The sequence below is a fragment of the Haemorhous mexicanus genome, chromosome 1, assembly GCF_027477595.1.
Source record: "Haemorhous mexicanus isolate bHaeMex1 chromosome 1, bHaeMex1.pri, whole genome shotgun sequence".
In the NCBI taxonomy this organism is placed as follows: Eukaryota; Metazoa; Chordata; class Aves; order Passeriformes; family Fringillidae; genus Haemorhous; species Haemorhous mexicanus.
Window position 1 is genome coordinate 144,392,150 of NC_082341.1, and position 13,272 is coordinate 144,405,421.

A 13,272-nucleotide genomic window follows, 5' to 3' on the forward strand; every position below is an offset into this window, starting at 1 on the left:
ACCCTCTGGCCAGGCATGGTCCTCAACTACAATGACAGAAGATCTTGCAACAAAGGCCTTTGGTGCCAGCAAACCTGAAGACTGGTTTTGTCTGGGAAGAGGAGACTACACAGCAATGGACATGGAGCTGGTGATATTGATTCATACTGAACATTTCAGCTGACAAAATTCCTAATTTAATGATGTTCACAAGCAGCTATAGTTTTTCTGTTTTGTTTTTACCTTTAACTTTTGTACAATCACCTTTACATGAAATAAGTAGGACTCCCACTTCAATCAGTTGCTCCCTTATAAACAAGTAATAATTTTTTAAAATAACACTGTTTAATACTTTCCTTAGAATTCAGTTTTCTAATAGATCACCAGTTTATAAATAAATATTCATAAATTGATTGCCTTATTATATATATGAAGTCACATTTCATTTAATCAAACAATTCACTTTAGCTCATACACTTTTTTTAACTGTGTAAGAATGCTGAGTTCTAAGCTACCTGAACTGCAGGAATTTAAAACCTCTTGTCAAAGTAGGCAAAAAAATAAACAAAAAAAAAAAATTCTAAGTGATTTAATCTTTTTTCTTTTTTCCTGCAACACGATCTGCCTAAAAGACTAAAGAAACTTTAAACAGATTGTCATGTATTAGCAACAATAAATGTTTCACTGGACGCTGCTGATGTAAGTGGGTGTGAACATCAATGTATACATTTACTTCGTATTTTGCCAAGTAATGAGTCTAGGGAATAAAATCAAAGTGTCTGTTTCAATGCTATGCATGCAGAATACTGTCCTCCAGCTCCCTGGTGGTATAAAAGTTTCAAGAGAAGTTTCTCTGCACAAATTTGAGTTATGTCATCTTAACCCATCTTCTCCATTAGGAGTCATGGCAGACTCCCTCAACGTCACCAGGCAGGGTTTATCCCAGCATTTACTCAGATGCACTTTGTCAGACTTTCAAAAAGTTGCTTTGAAATTTTTCATTACTAGAAGCCTCAAAGACCAAAGCAATTTCAAGCTAGTGCTTTGCATGTCCTATTAAATCCATAAAGTACGTCATGTAAAGATAGTAAGTTAGGGCCAGGGATTATGGCAGACCTAAAAATCCAGCAGGCAAATGTGCCTTGAATTTCTCATGTCCAGTTGTCCCTATTTCTTTTTTATTGCTTGTGTAGAAGTTGAAAAAACAGTAGGAAAATCATGGTTGAATATATAATACAATGCACATCCCATAGCTCAGCCTTTTTTTGTTTGAAGAAAAATAAACTCATCAGAAACAGGAATCTCCTTTTAAACACACTAATAGGCATCATCCATATTTAGAGGTGTAATAAAAATGCACAAAACCACCACAAAGAATCGGTCTCATCTGCTGCTGCCACCCACCAAAATACAGAAGCTTGACTGACAGACTTGCTCTTCACAGAAAAAGAAACTTCCAGAGGTGTTGAGGGTGCACAAAAACCAGGACAGCACTCGCCCCAGCACTGCCCTTTCTGAGCAAGCTCATCAGTCTTCTACACACACAGGATCCCTCACTGGTCTGGAGAAGGCAAAGCCTCTGTAAGGAGAGCAACTGCCCCGTAACCCCAGCTCCTCATGCAACTCAAGAGATCAAAGGGCCCTAAAACTTCTCTGGTCTTCTTGTTACTGCTATTTAAGTCAAAGAAGAAACTGAATTTCAGTGAAGAGTCCGATATTATGTGATCAGTTCACTGACTTCTTGCTACCCACAGATATAAATGGGTGTCCTCCACAAATTACATCAAAGAAATAAACAAGCAAAAATAGCCACGTGACACAAGCAGTCTCTCTGATTCCATAGAAATCCCTGAGCAACAGGCTCAAGACTTCACTATCTATCTTTATATGTGTTACTGCTTAAATGTTAAGATTTTTTGTTTTTGCATTGGAATTTTTGAAGACTAGTCTGTCAGTCCTTGAAAAATAAATGGTTAATAGATTTTCTGGTACATCACAAAAATGCTTAAATGATAAATATTTGTTTGCAAATATATACAGCTGGCTATGGACTTACAATCTATTTATTCCTAGCTGAAAGTACACAAGCAGTGCCAATGTTTGTTTAAACCAAGAGGCTGTACTTTTCAGTTGAGCAGCTATTGTCCTCTTAAAAGGTTTAAGCACCGTCATGTTAAATATCCAAAATACAAGTTTATTAACAATTACAGTACAAATTTAACACATTGCCCTGTGCCTGCAGAACTGGAAGATGGTTTCAAATGTAGCTTTTATGCCGTGCCATATACAGATCACTGCACAGCAAGCATACATGCTGACTTCTTCAGTGTTTGGAACTGTGATAGAAACATTTACACTTATAACTACAGTCCAAAGAGAACATTTTTACATTGACAATAAAAAACTTTCGGTTTAATTTTCTAAGGACTTGATGAGTTAGAAGAATAAAGGGGGTTTGAAGCAATGGTTCTAAAGTATGTCTTCACTTTTATTTTTGGAACATCATACCCAAAATATTTTCTAACCAGATGCTCCAAATGAAAGGCTCCTAAAAATATTCCTTCCTCACACAAAATTCATTGCTTAGTTTCTTCCCTGCTCTGAAGGCTAGATCTCATACAAAAAAACCTCCCAAAATCCAAAGAAAATTACCTGTACCCTAAACATACCTACTAAAAGACACCCCTGCTGTTAACTACATATGAACTACCTAGACAGGTGAAAAACATAATATGTTTTCTTTTATTTCTGTTTATTAGCTCAGACAATAAATAGGGCCAAACTGATTAAAGTAATGTATTTTAAAAAATACCTTTGATCTGGCCTTCCTTTCAATTTTCCTGACATAAACTCATCCTAAGATCACTGTTTGCTGGCAACTCTGTATTAGTTTTAATCTTGCCAAACGCTATGCCAAGTCTTGTGCCAGATATAGATGTAATGAGAATAAAAGTCCACAGTATTCTGTATTCTGGTATTTTCTTGTATATTTGAAGGAAAACCTGTTTCTTCAGGATTTTGTGACAAACTTTTTCTTCTAGATTGCCCAAACCCAGCTTTTGTTACATGTATCTCAAAATCTAAAAGTGACTGCCAAGAAGAAGAAAAAACATATTTACTACTTGACAAAATTTCATGTTCTCTTTGTTCCATGGTGCAGGGAAGATAGTACTCAACATCACTAACTCAAGAATAAATAAGTAAACAAACAACTAAAACTTACAGCCTGTGCATTACTAGAGAGTGTATTTCAGTATTCAGTATTCAGTATACCAAGTCCTGCTCTTCCTAAGCAATGATGGACAAGTTACCTCTTCAGCCTTCCAGGTGCAATTTACCAAGCCTGCTAGCTTTGAAGGTCAATTTATTCACCAGAATTTATTTGTATTTATTTATCATATTTTACTCCACAAAGAAAGGGCCTTTGTATTTTTGAGTGACAAAGGATTCAATCTCATAATTTAACTACACTACATACTTTGAGACAAGCTATCTGAAAGTGCTTCTCCAACTCTAACATTTTGTGTATTTACAAACCTGCTCAGATTACAAAAGTCAGGGATTGTGCAGATGAGTGTGTCCAGTCAAACAGGGCTGCAGGTTTGCTGGAATAAGGCTGTCTCATAGTGTTTGTAACATCCGGTTTGCCAACACACCGATCCTGACATGTAAGCATGGTCAATGCATATTTACATTCAAATTTACCCAAAGTCAGACCCCACAGTTTCTTTTATGAAACAGATGGATAAAAAAAGGCACTGCTGAAAGCATTACTGGAGCAGATTCTGCTCCAATATACATCTAGAGAGACTCTGCTCTGGGGTTTTCAGTTTAACTAGAAAAAGACAAAGCAGAACCAATTTTGTTACAGCCGTGTTGTTCGAAGGACTGTCACGGTTTAGACTGCCAGCAAGTAAATACCACACAGCTGCTCACTCACTTGCTCCCCCAGTGGGATGGGGAGAAGAACCAGATAAGAAAAGTTAAACTCATGGGCTGATATAAGAAGAGTTTAATAAAGTGAAACAAAGTAAAATACAATAGCATTAATGTTTATAGTAGCAATGATAATAATGATGATGATACTAATGATTGTGATTAAAGGAAGGGAAGAAAGAGAAAGAAAATAACCCCCCAGTAAAACAAGTGATGCCCCATGCCCAGTATAGCTGCTCACCACTTGCTCTGCAATACCTAGCTCATCCCCAGGACTTGGCTCCTTCTGGCTGCTGTGGTTTAACCCCAGCCAGCAGCCAAGCCCCAGGCAGCCACTCACTCCCTCTCCCACCAGTGGGGTCAGGGAGAGAATCAGAAGGGTAAAAGCCAGAAAACTCATGGGTTGAGATAAAGACAATTTAATAGGGAAAACAAAAGCCACACACACGAGCAAAGGAAAACAAGGAATTAATATCACTGCTTCCCAGGGGCAGGCAGCTATTGAGCCATCTCCAGGAGAGCAGGGCCCAATCACATGTAGCAGCGACTTGGGAAGACAAACACCATCACTCACACATCCTCCCTTGTCCTTTCTTCCCCCCAGTTTATATCCTGAGCATGATGTCATATGGTCTGGAATTTCCCTTAGGCCAGTTTGGGTCACCCATGCTGGCTGTGTCTTCTCCCAGCCTCCCAGACACCCCCAATTTCCTCACCATCATGACCATATAAAAAGCAGAATAGGCCCTGGCTCTGTGCAAGTCCTGCTCAGCAATAACAAAAACATCTCAATATCATCAACTTTGTGTTCAGCACTAACCCAAAACACAGTCCCATACTAGCCACTGTGGAGAAAATTAACTCTACCCAAGATGAAACCAGCATACTGGCCAACTCCCACTCAGCTTTTCATACTAAAAATTATATCCTATGGAATGGAATATATTCCATAGGATATCCATTTTTAGTACAAAAACCTGTGTTTTCATACTAAAAATGGATAACCTATGGAACACACCAGTTCAGGTCACCTGTCCTGGCCATGCTCTCTCCCAGCTTCTGCTACAGCTTCTCATGGGCAAAGCATGAGACACTGAAAAGTCCTTGACTCAGGGCAAGGACAGCTTAGCAATAACCAAAACATCCATGTGTTACCAACATTATTCTCTCACTGAATCCAAAACAAAGCACTGTACCAGTGACTAAGAAGAAAAGCAAGTCTATTCCAGGTGGAAATATGACAGAACACAAGCAAGGCAAGGCTACAAGGAGAAGGACCACAATTTATTAGACCAGCAGTGTGGGTTCTTCCAGCTGTGTTTCAGACACAACTGCTCAATGCTGAACCATTATGTCAGCCCAGTCAGGCAGTTTGAGGGAAAAGGGGACTCAGTTGCAAGGGGCAATATGAGACAAGCAAAGGAAAGAAGCAGTAAGGTCATTGTGACCTAGCAGGGACAGTGAGCAGTATGGGTGGCTGTCACAAGAATAATACAGAGCCAGCTGGGGCAGGAAACATTAAAATGGGTCAGAAAACCATTGACATGTCTGTGCTCGGAGGAAGAGACTGCAAGGAATTTTCATACATCAAGTAGAGAAGGAAATATTTCTTAAACCAAAACATAATGCCTCCTGCAAGCAAAGTACAAATGGTCAATGATATATTTAAAAATTACAAAAATAAATTTTTTTGTTTATCTGACATAGATACATAAAGCAGGGAACTTTACTACACAGCTCCAGGAGCAATCTAAGTTAGAAAATCTTTCAGGCTGCTCCAGAATCAAGACTAACAACAATATCTTCATCATTTTATGACAAGAAGCAGCAGGAGCAGCAATGCCAAGTAAGAATTTTAAAAATATTATTTTATTTTAAAACATGCTTGAGTTATATTTCTAAAGCTGAGAAAATATCATATATTCCAAATTACTTCTCCAACATTAAACTGCTTATACAGAATTCAGAATCAATGGCTAACATAAATGTGGCTTTACATCTAGGAAAAAAAAATGAACCACACTTGTGAATGTGTTATCTTAAAATATTGAAAAATTTGGAAAGGGTACATTTTGGTTTAGAAATAAAATTTTTCAGATAGTCAGATAGTTTATACTTACAGATTTTTCCAGCAAAGACAGAAGAAAATTACAGTAATAAGAAATGCCATAAAACCACTGAAATCTCCATTGTATTGGGTTCCCATCTATGTTGTTGAGAATTTTAATACAAAGAAGACATGAAAACAACAAACCAAAGGAAATGTGTTTATTACCAAACAAACAAACAAAGAAAATACTATAAGACAGCTCGTCTTTTATAAGATTGAATGTTAAAAGATTGCTGATAAAAGACTGAATGTTTTAAACTTGAATTGGATCAGAAATCCAGACACTGAACAGATGGTGACAGTCTTCTGGTACTGGGGGAGGGGGAAAGAAGAAAGTTAGAGAAGGAGATGAGGACACTGGGGCAGCAGCAGCTCAGGGCTCTGAGCACTCAGTGAACAGGACCAGGACCACTCCAGAAAGGACCAGGTAGGGGAAAGACTGGAGACTGGCAGGGAAGTCATGGAAGGTAGAAGAAAAGTGTAAAAAGTACTCTAAAGTAGATTTTCTGTTCCTATCCTTCCTCTTCCTGAAGGAAAAGGAGAGAAAAAAATGCCACTGCTACAGGGTTCCCTCCTACATGAGCAGCAGTGGCTCACTGCCTCCTGTCTCTTCCTGAGTCTCTCTATCTTTTCACACCACCACGGCCCAACTCACCCAGCAGCTGCTTTTTGTTGCCTCCAGAGGACTATAAAGGGCTGTCCCTGCCAAGACAATGCCCTGGTGGTGTTTAAAGCCAGCTCTGCACAAGCAGAAACCCCAGGGTCCCAAACCCATGTAGCACCACCACTTCTCAAGGACTGAACAGAGGGAGGCTTTCCCTGCCTTTCAAGCTACAGCAGGACTGACCCAATCCAGCACCTTCTGCACCTGTGCCACAAACAGGTGTACTACAAACAGACTGCAAGGGAGGGAGGTGGGAGGGGAGGAGAAACAAATTATGAAATATAAAAAGACTCATCTGAAAAGTAAGAAGTTGGTAAGAGGGAGTTAAGTCCCTCTGAAGGCTGTCGCCAATATAACCACCAATAGGAAAGGCTAAAGGTATCCAAATAATATCACTGAGCTTTATCCTTTATCAGGATAAAGACAGAACCAAAACAACAGGCAGAGATAAATAAGGTGACACATTTCCCATGAGAGCTCTCTCTTTCCATAAAATATCCCACTCTGAAAGGAAGAATCATGGCTGGCTGACACAGGTGTTGATAAAAATGGCAATGGCACTATCAGCAAACTGTGAAGAACTGAAATGTCAGAATGAGAAAGGATAAGACAGAGCACTCCTCAGCATTGTCAAAAGCCTAACATCATTCTAATTGCTATCAAAAATCCTGAAAGCCACAACTGGGACAGACAGGCCAACAACAAAATCACAAGTAGGACCAAGAATACCATCAATTTTAGGCTTTGACCTCCAAATCCAAATCAAAGTATATAATGTTTTAAAATTCACTTCATTAAAAAAAACCTGTATTTTTAATCTTGTCAGATTTAAGAGCCTTTCACTCACCACAGTGGCTTTCTTCCAGCACAAAAATTAAATATTTGCTTTTGTCTATTTGCTGAGAAAACAAAAAAGGAAGAGAGGAAGAGTTGCTCTGTTGAGGTGGGGGTTGCTACCTCACAAGGCATGTCAGTTCTTTGACACTTCTTCATTCATGTGGTTCTGATTCCCCTTCTCTACCTCAGACCATTCAAGCCTGTCCAAATCTGGCTCTGACCACCACTACCTTATATCACAGATTACAGTCTTCACAAATAAATACAAATTCTTCTTGTTTTACAAACAGAAACTTACTCTGTATCCTGCATAGATCTGGAGAACAGACAATTTCTGCTTACACAGCAGATGCCCAACTAACCTGCTTTGTACAGCTATGAAGAGAAAAGATTCCTCCTTGACCTGCTCTAGCCTGCTTACTAAAACTATTCAGCCAAAGAAGAAACAGAATGAATTTTAGTTAGTGGTGTTGGATGAACAGTAATTTACAACAATTAATTAATTTTACTACTAGCACATGATTTTACTGCACTTGACCTTCCACCTCAGCAAAAATCAAAATTTGAGACATTCATCCTCCACATGGCACACACAATTTGCAGTTTAGCTCATTTTTTATCCTGTCTCAAGGACTAAGAACTACACACACTGTGAAGAAGAATCATGGCATAAGTTTTCATCACAGAATATTCTCTTCAGACACAGATTAGTCACAGGAGAGTGTCCCATCCTGATGGAGCTATAACTTCAAATCCATTCAGGAACATACAGGAAAGCAAAGAGGAATATGCAATAACTAAAATGGTGATGAAATGTAGCTCCCCATTTCCCAACAGATTCTCCTGAACTCTGAAATACTTTCACAGCAACTGAAATTCCAATTCTGAGGAAGTTCAGTATTTGTAAAAAATATTTTCTCCATGTCTAGAATAAAATAAAAATTAAAATAAATAAAAACACTCAAAAATCTACCTGTACTACAAAACTGACAATTACAAATGAGTCTCCATTCCCACTTTTTCTTTTTTTTTTAACCAATTCTGGCACCTCTGCAAGTTACAGCTTTGGCAGCTGTATCTACAGTTGAACTAAACCAAGACTGCTTATCAGGAATTCCATTAAAATAAATACAAAACAAGTATATAAGTAGGTACACTGATTTTCTCAGAATTTCTCACACACTTATTTAAAGATGGTCACACAGAAGAATTTATTACCTAAAATACAAAACACACTGGCCAAACTAGACTGGAAAAATGCTTAATTAGCACAAACTTAGAAATAATACACTAAAATCTTATTGCCTTATAGATTTATTTACTTATAGAAAAATTAGCAGCTAAAATCAAGACCTAAAAATGTAGAGATCCGAAGGACAGAACAAAGTCCTGAATTTACACTTGCAAATTCAGTAAAAAGAGTTCAAGGAAGTTGGTCAGCCTGCATTTGTTTTGTAAATCATAAGACTACATCTGACTAATAAGTACATGTATTTAATGATACCTTATCTACAGTTCTTCAGTCATTTAACTGAACCCTTCCAATTACAGCTCAATGACCAATTGTTAGCAGTATGAATCACAAAACAAGCTGCCCTAAAATGAGAAGAACTAGCAGGACCATGACAGTTCTAAATGTACTTGTTTCATATTCACATAATCCATATTATCATGGCTATGAACTGAAATGTGGCAATTAAAATTATGATGTGGAGATTAATAGCAGAATTTTCTAAGGCTTATAAAAATAATTTCCTTTACTAGGGATTCAGCTACAACACAAACAGGTCTTTAATGGAGGGGGAGAAAAAAGAGGTTGTACAGAGCAGTACCCTAGTCTTTACAGAGATTTCAGGTAACATTGGCAGTATCAAAATCTTCAGGGTATTCTAATCAAAATATTTTCAAATACAAGCTAAGCCTGACCTCAGAAACATATAGTTAAGAGTGTCAGTGGGGGTTTTGTTGTTTTTGGTGACATGCTTTTTAAAGAATTACACATCAATGGCATAATATTGATTTTGCTGAGGCAATATTACCTTTGTTTGGGGAGTTGTCATTAATGATTCTGACAATTTTAATTATTTTTTATTTTGGGGCTTTACTAATGGAATTTCCCTGGCATAATAAATCTGTGCAGCACTGGCCACACCTCACTCCTTTCATTTATAATTACAGTATTCTGTTGAGAAGATACTCAACACTGTGTATTTTTTAATAGCTGGTGTATATCAGAGGTAGATGGTCCATTTTTTCATCTTAAACACACAAACAGTGAAGCATTTCTACAAGAGAAGAGCTATAAAAGCTGTTACTTCAGTGTTAGCAAGTAGTGAGGTTGATTCCACCATTAGCTCAACAACAGTACATTTGTACAAGGAGAACATCCAGTATCCTGAGAGGATCTTAATCCCTATTAAATGACAGACTTTCTTACAAGGTCTGCTCCTTCCAAGTGAATCACATTTTTGGCACCTTTGCTTCCAGCAGATGTGCCAATTAAGAGGCTTGCACTGTAAGAAGTAGGATAACCTTTCCATGCCAACTTTCAATCTTTATGGATAGGCTCATTCATATGCAGAAGGCAGGTGCAGCAGCCAAGGCATTTTAGACCCCAGCAGCAATCAAAGTTTTCTAGAAAGCTTTGCCAGTTGATGCTTAACTATGTTTTCTTGAGCCAAATACATTTTGAGGAGAACAACTCTATAGTATGTAAGTACAAGTAAGAAAAGGTCTGGGCCTGACTTGACAGGTCAATCTCTTGCTTCCCAAATAAGACATTTAGCAAAAACAGGAGGAAAAAAGACAGATGTTGACAGAAGAGTCAGATTAGCCTAACCATCTGATTCATGCATGAGCATTGCTATACCTTTGTATAGAAGGTCATAATGGATTTCTCAAATAAATTATCTACAGGGCAGATCCATCACTTATTTTTCAAAACAAGCAGAGCACTTCTGATGTCAATGTAATTTATTGCTAATTACTTTTGAGAAACTAATCTTCTCTCCCTAATAAGGGAATTCCTGTATTTGCTTAGCATCCTTATGAAGTCCTATATTCACAAAAAGAACTTTAGCACTACAGTACCCTTTTACCCCCCACACTGGGATCCATGAAGCCCAGGCCCTTTTGCTATTAATACTGTTGTTACTGTGCATGTCTTATTCCATTGTTTTGGGCTTTTAGCATATTGCTATAGGAGACCCATAGTCTCTCCTTTTGTGCCCCTCTTTTACTGGATGGGGAATGGCTCTGGAGTTTGACTTCCTGCTGGTGTTGAAACCAGCCCACATGGGAAAATGGGATGTACCCAGGAACATCCAGCTGGCACCACAGGGAGGCTAAGCAGGGCAGGAATGCCAGTGAAGATTTGCATCTTCAGTTCCAGGTATCATTAAAAAATAAAACCCAAATATGCCCAAAATGTCCCAACAACATCTTCCTGGAGAAGGCACCTGTGAGATGAGACAACACAAAAATGTGGCACAGAGGCTTTCAATAAAAATATTATGCCTACCTGATCTCAATATGAGGAACTTACAACATAAGCAGATGAAAGTGAGACAAGGGCTAAAGAAAGGTAAATTAAGCATAATAAGGAACAGTATTCATCTGCTTTAATGTGTTGACTACATTTGAATCTTTTCTGGAGAGAGATTGTGAAGGGATAACTAAGTTAATGTCCAGGGAGGACAAACTTGCCCTAAATAAGAACTGGAAGTATTTTAATAAGATTTCTGAAAAAACTCAGTTCTCTTCTCTTTCCTGGAATATTTGATTGCAGTTTAAGATTACATTAAAAATTCAGACTAATCCTTCAGTTTCTGTTTGCAGAAAGACCAGTAGCTCAGACAGTGAACAGCAGGCAGTTCTCAAGATTCACTCCAGGGGCAAATTCATCTCACAAGCCAAAATTTAACTCTTGGCTAAGTAGCTGATGTTCTGTAAGAAAACAGCATAAAGACACACAACTTTAAACATCTCAAATTTCCCATTAGGTCCGCCATGCTGTTCTGATGCCCAGATCAAGGCTTTTGTCTCAACAGCAGCCTTTGGCAAGTGATATTTTTAAACAGTTAACACATTTAACACATTTTCCTTCAGAGCTGGCATATTTTCTGAATAATAAAATATACAGACAGGGCCAATAATACTCCAACCACATTAATAAGGAAATCATCATTTTTATGCAGGTTTTTATATCCATCCAATTAGTGATGCATAAATGACTCCAGGTAAAACTCACAGTTGCACTGATTCAATTAAGACCTTTCTAAGAAGCATTAAATTTAAAAATAAACTTATTCTTATCTATCCAGAAACAGCAGGTAAAACTACAAAGTAAAAAAGTGCAAAAGAAAACTTAAAAATCGCAAATGGCTTGACAAATCTGCTTTGCAATTTTATTTTAGATCATGTTATTGCAGTGTTTTACAGGTCAGTTGCCAAATTGAATTAGTCTGCTATACATTCTCAAATCCACAATGTTTGTTCAAGGGTCTTATGCTGAGAGCTTCTGAATTTGTCCAAATTCAAAACAGTACACAAACACAAGCAAAAGTCATTGAAAAAATTCAAGGATGGAGGATGCTTCAAAGGCACCTAGAAAACACTTTTTTATTTTTGTTTGTTTTGGCAGTCCCTCAAAAAACTCAATTTCTAATCTCCCACACATCAGAATTCAGAGAAATGAACTGTTAAAGAATGTTACCAGACCTTTTAGATGAAAACATGGCCAAACACAGGCAGCAACAGTAAATAGCTGATATAAAGAGCACCATCTACTGACAGGCAGCACTTTGACAGCCCCAGGGAGATTTGCAAGGCACTGGGCACTGCATTCCACTGTCTTTCATCTTTTAGGAATTCAGCTTTCTCTAAGAGGTGTGTCAGTACTTTTCACATTTTCTCACCTGCCCTGTCTCACCTAATACATTTAAGCTGCTCTCCTGCTCGTGGCTGACCAGAGCCCAACTGCTCCAAGATGCAGTAGCTCACCTTCCCGTTTCTTCCTCATTTCACCTTGTGATTGAAGTTTCCCACAGGGAGATGATCACCTCTTGTACACAGCTGCTATACCACCACCTTACAATTATAAACTATCATGCTATCACCAGCTGTTTATGAGGACATTTCCAAAACCTCCTTAGTCAACAAGGGTTTTCCACGCTTAAGTCAAAAACATTTGAACTGTCCCTGGATGAGAAGCAATCACCTCCTTTAAAGGCTTACTTCATGCAATGAAATACCCTTCTCATGGAGAAGATTACATGGAGATGGATGTTTCTTCCTAACTTTTATCCTGCTGCTGTTTTATTACTTTGAACACAGTACTACAACCTTTTATTATTTTACTACACCAAATTATTAGCAGATGCACATAAGAAAAGGCTGTTTCCTGACAGACAAGAAAATATTATCAATAGCAACAAATTCTCTTGGCTAATATTATCAGAAATAACCTCTAGGATGCTGTCTATCATCTTGATCACTTCTAAACACAGGCATAAAACACAGTAAAGATGCACTGAAGTACTCTGGCACATCATTTGAAAGTACTTGCTAGCACTGTTGCCATTACTTACCATGTGAGATTCGCATTGCAGTCTAAGAGCTAAATCCTTCATAAATATGCTTCAAGTGCATAAAAAGAGGAAATAAGAGTAACTTTTCTAACAACATTCACTGGTCTTTAAGACTTTCACTAATAATCACAAAAACCTTGTGTGATAATTAATCTGAA

The 13,272-nt window shown here is 38.0% G+C and overlaps 1 protein-coding gene across 4 annotated transcripts in view; it reads right to left on the bottom strand.

The window, feature by feature from the left end:
* The window catches only part of SAMD12 (sterile alpha motif domain containing 12), a 184,396-nt gene that overhangs the window by 138,979 nt on the left and 32,145 nt on the right, over window positions 1–13,272 (bottom strand). The window lies entirely within an intron of this gene.